The sequence below is a fragment of the Lepidochelys olivacea genome (genome assembly GCF_965140295.1).
Source record: "Lepidochelys olivacea isolate rLepOli2 genome assembly, chromosome: 2".
NCBI classification, from domain to species: domain Eukaryota; kingdom Metazoa; phylum Chordata; order Testudines; family Cheloniidae; genus Lepidochelys; species Lepidochelys olivacea.
In genome coordinates this window covers 255,332,163-255,350,103 of record NC_140412.1, presented here as the reverse complement: position 1 = coordinate 255,350,103, position 17,941 = coordinate 255,332,163, and the positions used below count along the sequence as shown (strand labels likewise).

Here is a 17,941-nt window from a genome sequence, read left to right as displayed (position 1 = left end):
GAAGGATGTTATGCCTTCTGATTCCAGAAAACAATGATTTCTGCATTTCCTATTATCTTAAAATGTATTACCATTACCAAGGAGCACTCCCATTACAGGGATGTTTGAGGCTACATTCAATAGTATATGTACAGAAAACAGTCTCCACACAATGAAGTTGCTGTAGAAATGCAGGGCTAGATCCTCAGCTGATGTAAATCAGCTTAGTTACATTAAATTAACTGTCTGTAGGATTGGGACCTAAATGAAACAAGCAGGTCAAATCCAGAGTTCATTGGATTACTGGATAATGATCTAATCTCAAGGAGGTCTATTTGTTTTGCTGTTTTTTATATACCCTTTTATGTGGATTCACTTCATTTTTGATGCCATGAAAACACAAAACATCCCCAAAATTAAACTTTCCTTTTGAGAAAATAGGAACATTATAATGGGAGAATAGCAATGAGTCTTGGCCTATGGTGCTTTCCAGTGAAAAGTGTGGATATAATACAAGAGTTTTGAATAAGGCTTACCAAAGTACAAGTATAAAATCACACATCTTGTTAATTAAAGGTCTCCCCTGACTTTGAATTTTGTACCTAATTCATCACATTTCTAAAGCTTCCATCAGTGAGTTTCTAGGTTTTAGGACCTCAAAGCCTGCCCTCTTCCCTCCACACACCTTATGGTCAGAGTGTCCCATCCCAGTGAAAGAATGTATGACCTAGGCTAGGATACCAACTTAGTCCTTGGGAGAGCTGAGTTCTATTTCTGCCTTAGCCACTGCGGACCTTGAGCAAGCCACTTAATGTCTCAATTTTCTCATATGTAAAAGGGGATAATGACATTTACCTCCTTTGTAAAGCACTTTGAGCACTACTGATGAAAATGCCATATAAGAGCTAGCTATTATTATAATGCCTTAGCATCTGTGAGCAGAAGTATAGGTGGGAAGAAGCTACTGATAGAGTAGTGGAGGTAAATACCTAAGAGGAAAGAGGCAATTTTACTTCTGATCTTTCTGACTTTTAAAAAATCTTTGACTGTGTTTTAACAACCAAATGGTGCAAAAAAAGAGTCCAAATCAGAACAGAAAACAACCCAGGTTGGCCCAGGTTCACAGGCCTGTCAAGCAAACCAGGACTGAGCACAGTCTCAAGCAAAAGTAGGCAGAGTATCTGACCAACTGCCTACTTCCCCATGGGGTCAAGGAGAGATTGGATGAAATTACAAGATACTCAGCAACTCCAACCCAAAACCTGAGTTGCAACTCAGGGATGGGAACTCCTAGGAACACAAAGCAAAATAAGTTTGTTGACATTCTTTTGAAGTGAAGCCAGTGAGCCTTCCTCTGCTCCATTTCAGAGTAGCAGCCGTGTTAGTCTGTATTGGCAAAAAGAAAAGGAGTACTTGTGGCACCTTAGAGACTAACACATTTATTTGAGCATAAGCTTTTGTGAAGTGATGTGTAGCTCACAAAAGCTTATGCTCAAATAAATGTGTTAGTCTCTAAGGTGCCACAAGTACTCCTTTTCTTTCCTCTGCTCACGTTACAGAGAAATCTGTCAGAAGGAGAGGAAAAGATTAAAGATGAAAAAAGCACCAAAGGGAATGGGGGATAGTGAAGATATTGTTCTTTTGGGCACATTATCATAAACTGCTGTCCAGGCTGGGGAAAGATCCTGTGGTAGGTAGCCATGTTGCTGGAGTGTGTGTGGGATGATCAAGGGAGACATACTGGCAATAAAGGATGTAGCTCTCAGCATAAAAAGTGAACACTTCTGCAGCTGCATATATAGATGAGCTGTGTAATTTTAGGAATGATGATAGTTCTCCATAGCTTATTGCAAAACAGAGATCAGCATCAGAGGTTATCTATTACTTACAAGCTGATCTAGATGTTGCCTTATAACACCAAGCGGAAATGTAACAGCTTTAGTACTGAACTGTTCCTCTTTCCAACTAGAAAATGTGCACAAGGTTAAAAGCAAGAAATACTGGGGGTGGGAGGAGACTCTGCATTACCAGATGCAAGTAATCATCACTCACTTTCTCTGCTTACATTTATCCCTAAACTATTTGAGTGTGGTCATTTTGTCCTTAATCAAACACTACCATTCAAGATCAGGACATATCTGATCCTTCCTTATTAGTCTGGGTACAAAGCTGGTTATTCAACCAAAAAAGCCTTGATGAAGGTCTGTGAAGAGAAACCTCTTCATTACTGAGTATAATGGCTTATGACGTGTTAATTTTGTTGGATTTATCAACAGCTTTTGACACTGTTAATCCCAGGGTACCTGTCCATCAACTGTTTTCTGTGCTTGTCATTCAGGGAGTTGCACTCAAAGGAAAGGCTTTGCTTCCTATCTCCCTCCTCCTTTCCCCCTGCCCCCAAAAATTATGGCAAAGAGTTAGCTTGACTTTTACAGTAAATAAACATTACAAAGATGTTGCATACAGCAGAACAGTAAAGCACAAATTCTGTTTAATTTTTCAGGAGCTTATTCCTAAAAGTCAATGTGCTGTTTAAATATGTCACTACACATCATTGCACAACTATACAATCTATCGTAAATCTAATCTTTCATATTATGCTTTTATTTCCACAATATCTGAGTGTCCTAGAAAGGCTATCTTCTCAGCCATAGCAACTTGTGCTCTAACTTCATAGAATATCAGGGTTGAAAGGGACCTCAAGAGATCATCTAGTCCAACCCCCTGCTCAAAGCAGGACTAATCCCCAATTTTTGCTCCAGATCCCTAACTGGCCCCCTCAACGATTGAACTCCCAACCCTTCGTTTAGCAGGCCAATGCTTAAACCACTGAGCTATCCCTCCCTTCCTAGTTCCCCCAAGTCAGTTCCTATGACTTTGCGATGGATGCATCTCAGGTGTCAACAATGAGTTCATAGAAAGAAAAGGAGTACTTGTGGCACCTTAGAGACTAAACAATTTATTTGAGCATCAAATTTATGGCTCAAATAAATTGGTTAGTCTCTAAGGTGCCGCAAGTACTCCTTTTCTTTTTGCGAATACAGACTAACACGGCTGCTACTCTGAAACCTGTCATGAGTTCATAGATATTTGGATCCATCTGATCTAATCAAAACATCAGTCAGTTGCAGGTATCAAGAAAAACAACAACAGCATTTATATGAGCCAAGATACAGCAGCAGAGATATGGCCTCACCAAATTTAGTTTCTTCTAGTTGCTGAAGGAGCAAGTTGGAGCTTCCTCTAGTCCTCTCCCTTTTAGAGGGTCAGCTTTCCTGCCCTTTAGCTAGAGATAATTGTTAATAATTTAGGCATTTTGTAGATTAAACAATGGTTTTGAATTCTCTTAGGGGATGTTTCCCCCGCTTTTTTAGGAGGACCTGAGTCCCTGTTAACTGTTGGGGAGAGTGGAGCCCACAAGACAGACAGATTTAAAGAAAGACCTTCTTGTAGTTCAAAATCCCCTGTCTCTTATCTTCACTCCTGAAGTCTTAGAGGCTTGGGTGAGGGGCATATGCTAGATCGATGCTCCATCTTCCTGAATGTCATTAGTTGGGCATGTAAGGCTCTCAAGTTCCCCTGTGAGCCATACTGAAAAGGGCTGCTTTGAGAAGTTACCTGCTATTTGCCTTAGGGCTTCCTTTTGAGTGCTGTGAAAACATGCATCCCTGGCGATGGGCAAGTGTGTGGATGGCAGCCAGCTGGGGAGCCTCTTGCAGAACATCTCATTTGGAAGTCTTGCTGCCAGTTCCACTGGGGTAAAATCCATTCCCCCCTTCCTCCAGCAGAAGAACGAGGCTTTGTGAAAACTCACATAGTAGAATTCAATCTCTAAAATTAATGTAATTACAATGAGTGTAATCATTCTTCATATGGGGATTAGAGCTCTGCTATCAGGTTAAATATGGATCTAAGTGATGCAGAGAAATTACTCAATCCACATGGATTTTTAATATTTTTGACAGTCTTTACCTAATGCATTTTATACCGGGTTCTGTTTAGATTAGATCTTTTCTAATTTTTATTTCTAATTCCCTGACACAGGGAACATCACATGATCCACTAATGAGCTACTTTGGAGTGTATTAAAACAGTTGGTCTGGGCAGATTATAATTATCGGGGATCTTGGGAACTGAATAGTAAGTCTCTTAAAGACCCTGTAGTGCATGACACTAATAAAAACAACAATTTATCTATACTATTAATAAAGTGATAATCCAGGAACCATGGAAGTATTTTATGTGATGTGAGCTAAAAGAGCTATTAACAGTTGATTAAACAGCTGAAATTAAGAAGTAGGGAAGAACTGGTCAGATTAGAAAAAACTGTAGAAATAATGATTCAAAAGTAAACTGTCAGAATATGAGCTGAGTATGCTTTTACCTAACAGAATTTAACATACACCTGGAGTCCGCAGGCAAAATTAGTATGAATGGGAGAGCAAAACTGACTGTTTAACCATTATGAAATGGGGATTATGAAAGAAGGCACCAGCCTGACTGATGAAGATGCTGACTTTGTGAATAATTTGTGTAACAGCACATGTCTGGGATGCTTTAATCTTGGATCCTACCACGAATTTGTGTTCTCCACCCCAAAGTTCCGGAGACTGACATTCCAGTTCCTGCTATTGCTGCTTCTGATTATGCAAGAGAGTCAGTCTCTCTTGCCACTCTGCTTCTTCCTTTCCAGATGCAGCTCTTGTGACTATGTCTTATAATGTGTCCATCACCACAGCATCTGAGCACCATGCCATGATCTGTTCTGCTGCTCAGTCAGCGGTAACAGCTGCGTTGGCTCATCTACCTTCAGCTCTGGTTCCTCTGGTACATCTGCCTTGTTGACATGACTTTGGCTTGTTTGTGTTGCTTCCAATCATGGAGTATGGTGGAGCATGGTCTGCTTCTTGCCAAGGACTTTGACCATCTCCTGAGCTCAAAATGCCCCACTGTTTCTGGGTATAGATTTTAACCCATGAGCCGTCCACTTTACCTAAGGACTTTTAAACAAGTCCTACTAAGCTGGTCCTTAGTAAGTCCTGTGACATTAATTCCTCTCATGATCCATTTCTGCTAGTTGTGCCTTTCTGAATTCTCTGGAATTCACATCTGTAGACTTGACCCTCTCTAGCTTGAAACTGCAAAGAAAGATTTTCTATTTTTTTTTTTTTTATTTCATGAGCCTACTGGTAAAAGAGAAGATGGTAGAAAATGGGGAAGGTTATGCTCCATCCCATCTGGAGAAGTACACCTTCAGTCTATCTACTACTCAGATATTTGGCTTCACCATTAATCCATGTTCTGGATCCCTATCTCCAGCATAGCCAAGGGGAGCAAATACAGAAGCAGTTTATGCAAGGTTTGCTGCACTGGGTAGGGGGGTTTGTATGTGGATAAATGGGGACCCAGCAAGACCACCCATCCCTCTCACTGATCCCTTGATTCAGACCTGGGCAGGGACACCCTTACCTACTTGGGGGCACACTGGGATGGGCTTGGGGAAAGAAAATGCAGGAAGAAGCCAGCCAGAAACTGGAATTGGCAATTTTGACAGGACATTCTCTCCCCTGTGCTGACTGGCTGTTAGTTCCAATCCTCACTCACAGTCTCTTCAGCTCAGTCTAACTCCTCCTCTGCCCCCCTCCCTTTGGCATCCCCTCCCAGCTAACCCTGCCTCTCCCCCATCCCTTCCAAAAAAGTGATGGAATGAGCAGTTGTTTGCTACCATTACATTGATCGCTCTCTGGCTGTATGTTATACCCCTTCCCCCGCCTCAGGGGTGTTTTGAATGTTTGGACTGTAAGACCTTGGAGGGCTGTTTGCTACTCTATGTTTGTATAGTGCCTAGCACAATGGGACCCTGTTCTTGATTGTTTCCTAGGCACTTCTATAACAAATATTAATAATATTAAATAATAAAATAAATAATAATAATTAATAAAGGAAGTGCATGCCCCCCCCATCCCAACTGAACCAGGAAGGGGTCAGACCCTTTTATGGGGCTGAAAACTGTTGATATGTACACTGCAGAGTTAGAGCACAGAATCTGGAGACAGGAGATCCAAATTCAGTTCTCAGTTCTGAAAGACTAAGCCTGTAGGCCCATCTCTAGAAGGGTAATAATCATCACCTACCTTACAAGGGTAGTGGGAGGCTTAATTCAATAATATGTGTAAAGCACTTTGAAATGCTTGAATGGAAGGATTAAAGTGAAAAGTATTATTACTATTTCCATACAGCCTGCAGTATTTGGAGTCTCACTGTCTGTCTGTCTGCTGAAGAGGCCCAGTGCTTGTCTTCAATCAATGCTTTACTCCGTCAGCTATGCTCTAGCTCCTCTAACAGGATCTGTGTGAATTGGGGGTCATTGCTCCTTTAAGCCAAGTCTCCAAAAGAAAATGTTCCATTTCCAACTTCCTCCAGCCAAGGACAGGGGAGACAAGTATGCAGTCTTTAATCTAAAGTCTCTAAGAACAAGTATCTTCCTTGTGAATAAACAAGGTAGTTAATCCTCCAGTTTCTCTTTACTTCCTCATCTGAGCTTCCCAAACTAAAAGGGAATAAAGAATATTGTTTTTTTCTCTTGCCTCAGTTTACGCAATTTCTTTTTATGCTCAGGAGGTACCCCTGAAAGCTCCACCTCCCAGCAACCCAATGGGCCACAGACAGCTTCTTCCTCCCTGCCTATTTTCTCTTGACTTGTTTACGCTGCATTGTTAACTAGATTTATAACTCAAGTGTTGCCCCTAAAGCCAGTCCTGTCAACACATAAAAAACATTATCTCAAGTGTGAGGTGTTTTTAACTTGAGTTAAAGCTTGAGTTAGCACAACTCTTCAGCTGCTAATACAATCACTAATTCTGTGCAATTTGAGTGTTATTTTGCAGTGTGGCAGCTCTCATTTGAGCCAGGCTAATTTGGGAGGAATTAACACTATTTATTGACAACAATTATGGGGGAAATCTAGTAGAAAGAAATCCTTGTAGTACCTCTCTAAATCAGTATGAATGTAAATGGCATGCACTTCACTACCAATCACTGTCCACAGTTATTCTGGAAATTCACTTATACTTAGTTGTATCTGTGCCTCTGTTTTGTCTTTCATTGATTGGTGTACACCTGGTTTAAGGTAATCTATATTTGTGGACCCTCTCACTGTGCAGATTTTAGTAAACACTCTGGGTACCTTTGAAGAGCTCCATCTAACGTAATGCTGCGGTTGACAGGAAGAGAAGAGTACACTGACAATGTATCTTAAACAGTTGCTGCCTTGCAAATTATGATGATAGGAGCCATGCCTATTCCATAAAGTCATTAGAAAACCTTCATTTTGATCTGGAACCTCTGGAAACAGGACAGATCTACTAAGGAGGTGGAAACTTTATAATCTGAATTAATTTAACAAATAAAAATGGAGTAACATCACGGAAAGGTAGGGAACTGGCACTGGGAGTATCTGATGGGAGGACAGTTGGTGAAAAGAAGCAAAATCTAAAGCAAGTAAGGTTGCTAGATGCACTGTATGAGACTTGTTCTAGGTATAAGGGATTTGTGAGAGAAGTGAAAAGTAGACAGCAGAATGAAGTGTGTATGGAAAGGAATAGGAGAGGAGATGTGAAAATAGGGACAACACAATGAAGAACTTTGAAGGCAAGGAGGAGTTGGAGTGAAATTAGAAAGGATTCAGCAGAATGAATCAATGAAGGGAGGATAAATGATAGATAAATAAGCCTTGGGATACATATCTAGAAAGTTCAGTAATGGGGAAAGATGTCATTGGGGACAAGGAAAGTTCTTGAGAGGATGGGGAGGGGGAACTACTGGTTTTTCTTCCTTACTAGCATAATTTTTTTGCTAGGGCACCAAGACCACAGCTGCCTCTTCCTTTCTACCCATCCCTTCTAGTATTACTTTCCTTTCTTCACCACTCAGGTCCTTTAAATTGTCTGGTTCACTGTTCCCTCTAAGCTGTGTGCATATGCATGCACACTCAGATCCTAAAGCCTATGCACATGGCAAAACACCGTGCGCACAATTTGCTCAGAAGAATTTTTTTGCGCACACGGCCTGTCAAAAATTTGCACAGAAGAAATTTTTTGTGCACATGGCCTGTCAAAAATTAGAGGGAACATTGGTCTGGTTACTGTAGGCTGCTCTTATTTTTCTTTGGCTGCTCTGTAAAAAGCAAAGTTCTCTCCTGAGCTCAGCTCCCCAAATCATTTTAGGAATGAATTATGGGATGGCACATGTCTGTTTCCTAGCATGTATGGTGGAAGGAGATTAATTTTCCTTGCTGAATAAATAGCCAATTGCTCCCCGGAAAAGTTGTGTTCCAAAGGGTTGGCAATTTTACCCCATTAAAACAAAGCTCTTATGATCCACAGGTGGGCATATCCCTTAAAAAAAGAAAAGTTCTACTCTGTTGTTCTGACAGCTCTGGACCTTGTCAAGAAACTTTGAAACTTAACAACAGCAGTTTTTAGTTAAAAGAAACGCTGGTTGCATTATTTCCCTGACTCACTCTGTGCTGGCCTTCTGCAAGCCCAGCTAACAGATGTACAAGTTAAAATGGTTTTCTTGTCTCCTCTCGCTTCAAACAAGGGGGAGGAATAACTCAGTGGTTTGAGCATCGGCCTGCTAAAGCCAGGGTTGTGAGTTCAATCCTTGAGGGGGCCATTTAGGGATCTGGGGCAAAAAAAACTGGGGATTGTATCTGCTTTAAGCAGGGGGTTGGACTAGATGATCTCCTGAGGTCCCTTCCAACTCTGATATTCTATTATTCTAAGTTGACTCATCACAATAGAGCCGCAGGAGCTCAGGCTCCTTCTCTCCCTGCAGCAGAGGGCAGGTCATAACCCAGAGAGAGAGGGAACACCCCCTGCTTCCTCTTCTCCTGGGGGAGGCGGATGGTTTTGAGGCTAAGGCCCTGGACTGGGATTTGGAGACTTGGGTTCAGTTCCCAGCTCTGTCACCCCTTCCTAAATCACGTGGTCTCTCTCTGTGCCTCAGTTCCCCCATCTGTAACGTGGGGCTCATGCTTGAGATTCTTGCTAGTCCTGTGAGTCTGTGCAGCCCAGAGCACCATGGGGCCCCGCTCTGGGGTGGGTGCGGAGCCCCCAAAGGGTGCCGGTGCCTTGTCACACCCTGCTGTCCGTAGGGGAATCTCTCCTCCCCCGCTGCCTCCCAGAGCCCAGGGAGAATGGGCTGGTGGGGAAGCGCCCCAGGGCGCACAACAGGGACAAGCCCCGCCCCCTCTGCCCCCAGCGGCTTTGCCTCTCGTGTCATGGCCGGCGGGTGGCACGCGCGCGTCACGTGATGGGGAGGGGCGGTCACATGGCGCAAGCGCCGCCGCGCGTCGCGAGCCCGGGCTAGTCTGTCGGTGCGGCTCACAGGCAGCTTCAGGCGCCGGGGCCGGGCGCGCGCGAGATGCCGCCGTCCGAGTGCCGCAAACTGGCGGGCCCGGGCTGCCGGAGTGGGGGTGAGTGCGGGCGGGCGCGCGGGGCTGGAGCCCCCTGGCCAGAAGCGGGGCGGGGGCGGCGCCGTCGTCCGGAGCTGCCAGCCTGGCGGGGAGGCGCAGGCAGCGGGGCTCGCCCCTCGGTCCCCCCTTCCCCTGAGCAAGGGCGGTGGCCGCGCACCCGCTCTGCTCCTGCTGGGTGGTCGGGGGAACCCCTCCCCCCCTCCCGGGCTCAGAAACGCCTCCTTGGGCAGCCCGGCCGGGGCCAGGAGTCCGGCTGCCTGCAGATTCAGGAAGACAAGGCTGGGGGATGGGCCGCGGGCTTTTCACACGCAAGGGCGGGTGGGTTTGGAGCCATCAGAACCTGACACTTGGTGCAGTGGAAACAGGTTCTGCTGGAACCGACGGGGTGTTTCTCTTCCCCTCCCCTCGGAAGGGCTGCTGCCAGTCGTTGGCTAGAGGATTTCTCAAGGTCAGCTGCCCCTTGGACCTGAACATCAGTGTCAGAGGAGAACTGGGGTTTGAAATTAGGCAGCTCTGTCATTATGAGGGACAGATGAGAAGCATGGAATAGAGAAGTGCAATATGCAGCCTCAGTGCATGTACCTGCCCAATGAACAAATGCCTCTGTGGCTCTACTCTGCCTCCCCTTCTAAATTGGAAGTCCACAGTGCTGAACTGGGTGAGCTTTAGGATGTACATTTAAATAATACTGCTATATCTGGTGAAAACTTTCCTAAGAAGACAATCCTTAGGCTAGCTTGAGTTTTACTGGGTGAGATGGATGACAGCATGACCTTTTTCTTATCTCTGCATACACCTCCGTGAGCAGCAGGTATCAACCAGACTCTCTGTGGGTAGGCTAGGGTGGAAATTGTATAATTACAAGTCTTTAAAACTAGTTCTCTGTATGTTTATAGTCTTACTCTGCTGCTGCCAGTGCCTGCGTGGATTCCCTTGCAAGGAGGAGCTAGGCATTCTCTTCCTTCCTACTTCTCAAAAAACCCCCCTGTATCTAAACCTGCCATAACTTCCCAACCAGGGAGTTTATTCTTAATCTTTTCTCTTTTGCATTTTCTGTGGCTTCCATTGTATAGCGCTCAGCACTGAAGTGTCTCTCCCTGCTTCACAAATAAGTGGTTATTTTACATGGCTGGGGTCCAGCCCTTCAACTGGGCATCTTGCAAATTGTTTTTAGTTCATAAAGAGGAAGATTGCTCAAATACCAGAAGCAACTTGAGACTAACAGTCCCTATGTGGTCTAGTGCAGATCCTTAGTCTGCATTTGCAAGGTGGAAAGACTTCCCTCCACAAACTTGTGGTTGACAGAACAACCAAAAGCTCTCTACTGCCAGCTGTTACTTTCTGGGCAGCACAGTGGGGCTGGCCTGCTGTGCATCTGGCACTGGAAGCACAGACTGCATTCAGAGGCTACTGTTCCAAATAGCTGCCGCCTTTCAGCTCCTGCTTAGGTGGCTAAAACTGTGGTTGAGACTATTAAAAAACCAGTGCCATTGCCTTCAATAGCATCTCTATAAATGGCACCCTGATCTTTAGGTGATCAGCTGTAGTACTGTACGGAGAACAGCTCCCATTGTTCCAAAAATAATTTTACATGACTTGGCTCTGTTAGCTCTTTGTAAACAATCTGTGCTTTGTCCACTTTCCCTTATGGTCAGGGTGTTGATTTCTGGGTCACAATTGTGATATCATGTTAAGAGATTTCATGAATGCTGTAATTATGCAGGTCACAGGCTCAATAGCCCTCTTCTAGGCTAGTATTTGCTGTTACATTTCTGGAAAGTTCATTTTAGTTTAGCATCAAATCACTGGAATCTTTCGCTTATTCAGAAATAGTAAATATGTCACTTGCGTGGACTGCTTCTGAATATGCTCTACTCTAGAGGTTCTCTAACTTTTTCTTAATGTGGACCACATCTTAATAGAGATGCACCCACGTCCCTTTTAGTCCTGACTGTGCAGCCAATTTCCCTCTGATTTGTGAACACATAACCTTCCTTTGGCTCCTACAGCAACTACTGATATAGAAAACTAATATTAGGAAAGTAACTTGTTTGTTGTCTGCTGAAATTCAGGTGTTGGAAAGTAGAGTCAGCTCATTGCAGACTGCGGTTTGGAATTCTCTGCTCCCATCAGCCTGCATAAGTGAAATAGCCAACAAGTGTTAAACTTCCTAGACCTTATAGTAGAACAGCATTAAGGTCCTGAGGGGTTTTAATAATCAACCAGTTGGCCTCTCCAAGTGTAACTGGTTTAGAAGACCGGCATTCCTTCTTCCTAGCCTTCCTTTCAGCTACAGAGTTAAGCTCATGGCTCTTCAACAGCAGGAGAGGGAAAGAAACCAAGACTACATCTTTAATAAGCTCTTCATCTGTCTCTCAACTGAGGAAGCTGAGTAGCAGGCTATGAGGTGTGTACACAGTATCCAGGAATCCCGACTGAAAACTCCAGAGCCTGTTGCCTGGCTCCATTATCTAAAAGTTTTGATTGGTTGTCTCTGCAAAGATAGTTCTCTTGTACTTAGGAATAACAGTCCAAAGAATTCTTGATCAGGTGTGTTGTGCCAGTGGTTATAAAGTACATGTAAAATAGAGACCTTGGTAACAAATTTCATGATGATGTAAAATTAGAGTAGGTGAAATATCAAGCTACTCCAGTGGAGACAACATGGTGGGGTGGAAATGGAAAGGTAGGTTACTAGTACAGTACTTAAAAAATTTGCCTGAACATACTGTGCAGTAGAGCAGCAAAGATTGTATTAGAGTGCATACCTACTGGTGTTTAAAGATAAAGGAACATTCTATCTGGAGCATATGCAAACAAATTGATTAACATATAGTGAATAAGAAATTTAGAAGTTATTAAACAATATGTTCTGGTAGAAAATGCAGAGCACTCTGTGGAAGAGGGATAGGTACAAAATGGTTGAAAAGGACATAAAGGGAACCATTTTTTATTAGTTTGAATGCTAAGGTAATGCAACTAAAGATGGCAAAGCCTAAGCAACTGGCAGGGCTGAGTCTAGCAATGTGATCACTGTACTGATTAATGAAGAAGGAAATGTGAAGGGGAAGTCAGGAGCTGAAGAAGCAAAATCAAGTGTGGAAAGGTATTGCTAAAGGATGGACTGGTTACTGAGTTTACCATCTTTCCAGAACACACTAGAGAATAAACATCTCCTGCCTGTTTGAATAACGAGATTAAGTATCATTAAACTAATCAACTTGAGTAAGAATAAATATCACGCCATCGTCCTTGAGAAACGCTGCGTTGAAACCATTTTTTGCATGCTGTATGGGGACAAGTATGTAGGTATATTTTTGCAAGTACAAGTATAAACACCTGTGTTTTACTTCCTCAATCAGTTTTTATTGATGTGGTGAGCCGATTTAAGAGTTGTATGTAGCTGTATTCACTTGAAGCTTCATCTTCTGTTAAAGGACTTCAGAAATGGATAAAGACAAACTGCATTTAAACAAGAATCATTAAGACCGCCCTTTTAACATGTGGTGAGCGCTCGGAGAAAAAGTGCAGCTGGTGCTGCAACTTTTTATCTGTACAAAGCCCCGTTAGCAGAGAGAATTTGGTTCAATAACTGACTTTTAGTGACATATGTAAAAAATGTGGCTGGCTCTCCTGGTGCAATAGTTCAAGGACTCGGTAGATGCTGCTTGCTATAATGCCTTGGCATGCTGTTTCTCTTGACGATCAGTATAAATTGAGTAACTATTTTTCTTAATACTTCGCTTGTAAATTATGTACAAACTATTCCACTACAACAAAATAAAGATCACTTTTAGAAAATCAGTGTACTTGCAATATAAGTCTAGAACTGACTTCAGGTACATTTGACAAAGATACAAGCTTTATTCCCCTATAACCTGACTCATAAAGACTTGGAGGTGTAATAAACATGCAGCTTAATACACTGCCTAATGTGCATGAACTGCAGTATTGATTTAAATGTTTGCATAAGAATATTCTGTTGCACTGTACCTCAGTTCCTTCTGATGTGACAGATTGTTTGCCTGGGTTAAGGATTTCTGCAATGGTGCAGCTTCTCCAATATAAGCCTTCAGTCTGGATGTACTGCTCTGGTGTGATTGACCCTGGTTTGAAACTGGAATAAGGTGCACTGTTATGAGTCCTGCTTTCCACCACTGGAGAGTATCTACATTCAGGGTTTGTGGTGGTATAGGTATGCTGGCTTAAAAAAAATCCCAAATGTAGGCAAGCTACAGTTTGCTCTGCTTGTCCTCTTCGTTACATACAATAGGATGAGATATCCATAACATCTGGGCGAACATACCAAGCATTGTGTATCTTGCACAACACATCTACATCACCGTAAATACGTTAAAATCAAGGCTTGAAAAACAATTAAACACCCTGAGACTGATAGGGATTGAGGGTGGAGCCCCTACTTCCAAGATCTAGATGCTCAACCTTGGGGGATGGGTGGAAAACTCTTTCTATTTTGTATTGGTAGAGATGTTTTGAGATCAAAGCTTAACCTGTTTGGGTGCTGTGCTGGATTGTCTTCTGCTTTGAGACTAAGACCACGTCTATTTGAGAAGCTGAACTGCTGTAATAAAGTTGATTTAGTTAAATCAGTGCAAAACCCTTGTCATAACCATACAGCTAAGGGTAGCCTAGAATTCCTCCTTACTTTGTAAGGGGTTAAGAAGCTCAAATAACCTGGTTGGCACCTGCCCAGAAGGACCAATGGGGAAAGAAGATACTTTCAAATCTTGGGTGGTGTGGGGTGGTGGAAAGGCTTTGTTTTATGTGTTCTCTTGGGAAGCAGAGAAGCATCAGGTCAGAAAACTCCTCCTATAAACCATCCTAAAAGTCTTTCATATTACAAAAATTGTAAGTAAAAGCCAGGCAAGGTGTGTTAGATTCTTTTGTTCTGCTTGTGAATTTTTCCTTTGCAGGAGGGAGGCTTATTCCTATTTTTTGTAACTTTGAAACTAAGCCTAGAGGAAGTTCTGCTGTGTTTTTGAATCTTTTGTTACCCTGTAAAGTTATTTTCCATCCTGATTTTACAGAGGTGATTTTTACCTTTTTTTTTTTTTAAATAAAATCCTTCTTTTAAGAACCTGACTGATTTTCTCTATTGTCCTAAAACCTAGGGGTTTGGGTCTGTGATCACTTTGTAACCAATTGGTTAGGATATTATTCTCAAGCCTCCCCAGGAAAGGGGGTGTAAGGGCTTGGGGGGATATTTTGGGGGAATAGGAACTCCAAGTGGTCCTTTCCCTGATTCTTTGTTAAATCACTTGGTGGTGGCAGCGTACCCTCCAAGGGCAAAGAATTTGTGCCTTGGGGAAGTTTTAACCTAAGCTGGTAGAAATAAGCTTAGGGGGTCTTTCATGTGGGTCCCCACATCTGTACCCTAGAGTTCAGAGTGGGGAGGGAGCCCTGACATTAAATGTTCTTGAGTCAACTTAGCTTGCATCAGTTAATTGATGAAAGTGAAACTGGTTTATGTGAGGGTCAAAATGGTTTAAGTGCATTTACATGGAGGTTTTCCATGGTTGAACTTGAACAATCTGTAAACTTGACTTTGTTAAATCAGTGTAGATTTTCTTGTACAGACAAGGCCTAAATCAGATATTGCTTAAGCCTAAAAGGTGACTAAATACTAGAAACAATACCTCCTTCTCAAAAGTATAAAATGCAGTCTGTATGGCAAAAGCTAATGACATTTACATTTGAAGTTCAAGAACAGAGGAAAAAGTCTCTCCATCTCAGTATTTGCTTATGGCTAGCTTGCCAACTGCTAAAGCCTAATTGTGTCCAATTCTTATGGGCTCTTCCTGTCCTGCTGGGTAACCAAACCTGCTCGCTTATTTGTCAATGAACTTGCTTTCTGTGGTGTTGCCTACAGTAGAAGGGGTTTGCTGGAATAGCTGTGAGCAAAGCCTCATAGTAGGGATGCAGTTTGTACTAACGAGTTCTTTTGTTCTTTGAACAAAATAAAGCCATACTGGTAAAAGCACTTGTTTGCTGTTAAACTGCATCTACAGTAGGTATTTTGTCCGCATAGCTGTGTTAGTTAAGGGTGTGATTTTTCCACCTCCCCCTCCCCCCATAACTATGCTGGGAAAACCTTTAAGCATAGATCAGGTGTGTGTTACTAAAGATTGCATTTGATGCAATCCTGGAAAGGATTTTCACTAACATTACATGAACAGACCCATCCTTTCTGAGAGTGTTTTGTAGGCACAGTTCTGGGACAACGTGTCACTAATTTCAGATACAGTTTGTAGTTTTTTGTATAAAGATAGGGAGTTGTCGTCGCAGTTTATCACAGAGATCAATTGTCTCCATCATTGTCTACCTCAAGCCTATGGACCGGATTTCCTACTCTTTACTTTGGCAATACTCTAACTCTTTATTTCAAAAGAACTTTTGCCTGATTAAGGATTTCACAATCATACCCCTTCCATCCCCCATTACTTCTCTTCCCTGGACTAATGATTGTAAGTATTTGTCCACAGTGGAACAGTCATTGGGCCAGAGAGAGAGAATAACTCTCTCTGGTCCAGTCATTGGGGAACTGACCTAGGAGGTAAGAGACCCCGAACCCAGCCCCCCCTGTTTCAACCACTGTTTCATTATTTATTCAGAGCACAACAGCTTCAACAGGAGAGTTTGTGGAAGCCCCACATCAAAATATCCCATAGCCCAGTGGTCAGAGCAACCTCCTGAAAGGTGGGAGACACCCCCTTCTCTGTCAGAGGAGGAGAGAGGAAGAGGGAACTGAATCTTGGTCTCTCATATCCCAGGTGAGAGTTCTAACCACTGGGCTAGTAGTTATAAGATGGGTGATGGCACTGCTACCATCACCACATGCTCCTTCTCTGGCTGGATTTTGAATGGAACTCCGTCTGGTAGCTGTCGTCTGAGCATGCCTCCTGGATCAGGCCCCGCATACAGCTTAGGTGGACAAATGCCTGTCTTTCCCTGGTTTGTGAATCCCTCCAAGACTTAGGCAGGAGATAAGAGTGAAGCAACAATGTGCAATGCCCAGAGGCAGAAACATAGATACCTAAGGAATTTTTAGTCTGAAAATGTAGATGCTAAGTGAGTTTAGACACTTACAGGGTTCAGTGGATACAGTGGAGACAAAACTGGGACTTAGGTGCCTAAACCTGAGGGTTAAGGCACTTACGTCTGGGGTTTAGATGCTTGCATACCTTTGTGGATTCCCACCTTGCTGATCTACCCCTAAATGACTTGCCCAAGGTCACGCAGGAAGTCTGGGGCTGAGAAAGAAATTGAACCTGGTTCTCCCACATTTCAAGCTAGCGCTCGAATCATCGTTCTGCTATATCTGCGTGAAGGGGAAAGAACATGAAGCTGAAGTAAGTCAGTTTATATTCCAGTATTCTTCTACAGATGATGGTGGTTTCTGTAGGCATTATTGAGAAAGTGGGTGTGATTCAAGAGATTTCTGTAAATAGAAATCATTTCAAAATTTCCATTGGAGGAAATTGACTGAAAGGAAAGAGGGGTTTAGGCATAATTCGACCAATATTTTTAGTTTCAGCACATAGAATGAAAGTTTCTTATGTTAAAAAGTGAAAGCCACATGTATCAACTGTTCCCTGTGGCCCTAATATCAAGGGTATTCTCTTCAGCTCTATGCTGAAACTTTGAAATCAGTGGTATCACAGAGATGCAGATTGGCTCCAGGTCCATAAAGTAAAACATTTGCTTTAACTGTTTCTTAAGCTTGTTTTTTGAATGGTTTATGGCTCTTGTTCTAGGTATTTTAGTAACAAACATTACACCCAAAACAAATAAATTGAAACTGGAATATATTCATGAGAATTGTCAGACTGTGCCATCTGATCAGGAGGCACTACGATAATACAAAATATAAAAAGCAGGAAAAACAGAACTGTATTTGGGAACAACAGTTTCGGGGGGAGAGAGATGCAGCAAGGAGGTATAAAATGGCTACTCTAGGTCTGTAGCTCCTTGACTTTGCCAAATTAAAGAGCCAGTCCCAGGAAAGAAGTTTCTATAAAAGGACAATGCCAAAGTGGAGCAAGGTTAATAGAAATAAGGTACGGTAACTCCTCGCTTAATATTGTAGTTATGTTCCTGAAAAATGCGACTTTAAGTGAAACTATGTTAAGCGAATCCAATTTCCCCATAAGAATGAATGTAAATGGGGGGGGAGGGGTTAGGTTCCAGGGAAATTTTTTTTGCCGTACTGTACTACTGTTGGGAGGTGCCCCCACCTTACCCCACACAGGTACAGCCCACTGGCACTGGAGACAATGAGGCAGGAAAGGAGGCTGAAGGTGCCGTAGGCTAGGAGATGCACATCGCGCAGCAGCAGCGGTAGCTTCCCCTACTCTGCAAGCACCAGGGGCGGGGGGCTCAACCCTTGGCCTGGCCACTCCACCCCCTTCCTCCAAACCCCCACCCTTAACCCCCCTCTTCTTCTCCCCCTCCTCCCTCTTTACT

The 17,941-nt window shown here is 43.1% G+C and overlaps 1 protein-coding gene across 5 annotated transcripts in view; it reads left to right on the top strand.

The window, feature by feature from the left end:
- Positions 1-9,311: 9,311 nt before the first annotated feature.
- Positions 9,312-17,941, top strand: part of GALNT11 (polypeptide N-acetylgalactosaminyltransferase 11) — a 104,398-nt gene continuing 95,768 nt past the window's right edge. For 2 of the 5 annotated variants that reach the window (XM_084618363.1, XM_084618368.1), the window contains exon 1: positions 9,312-9,457. The gene's annotated coding sequence lies outside the window, so the exon portion shown is untranslated. Of the gene's footprint in view, positions 9,458-9,965; positions 10,116-11,739; positions 11,865-16,739; positions 16,828-17,941 lie in introns of those variants that run through there. The other 3 variants (XM_084618365.1, XM_084618364.1, XM_084618367.1) reach the window with 3 other exon arrangements.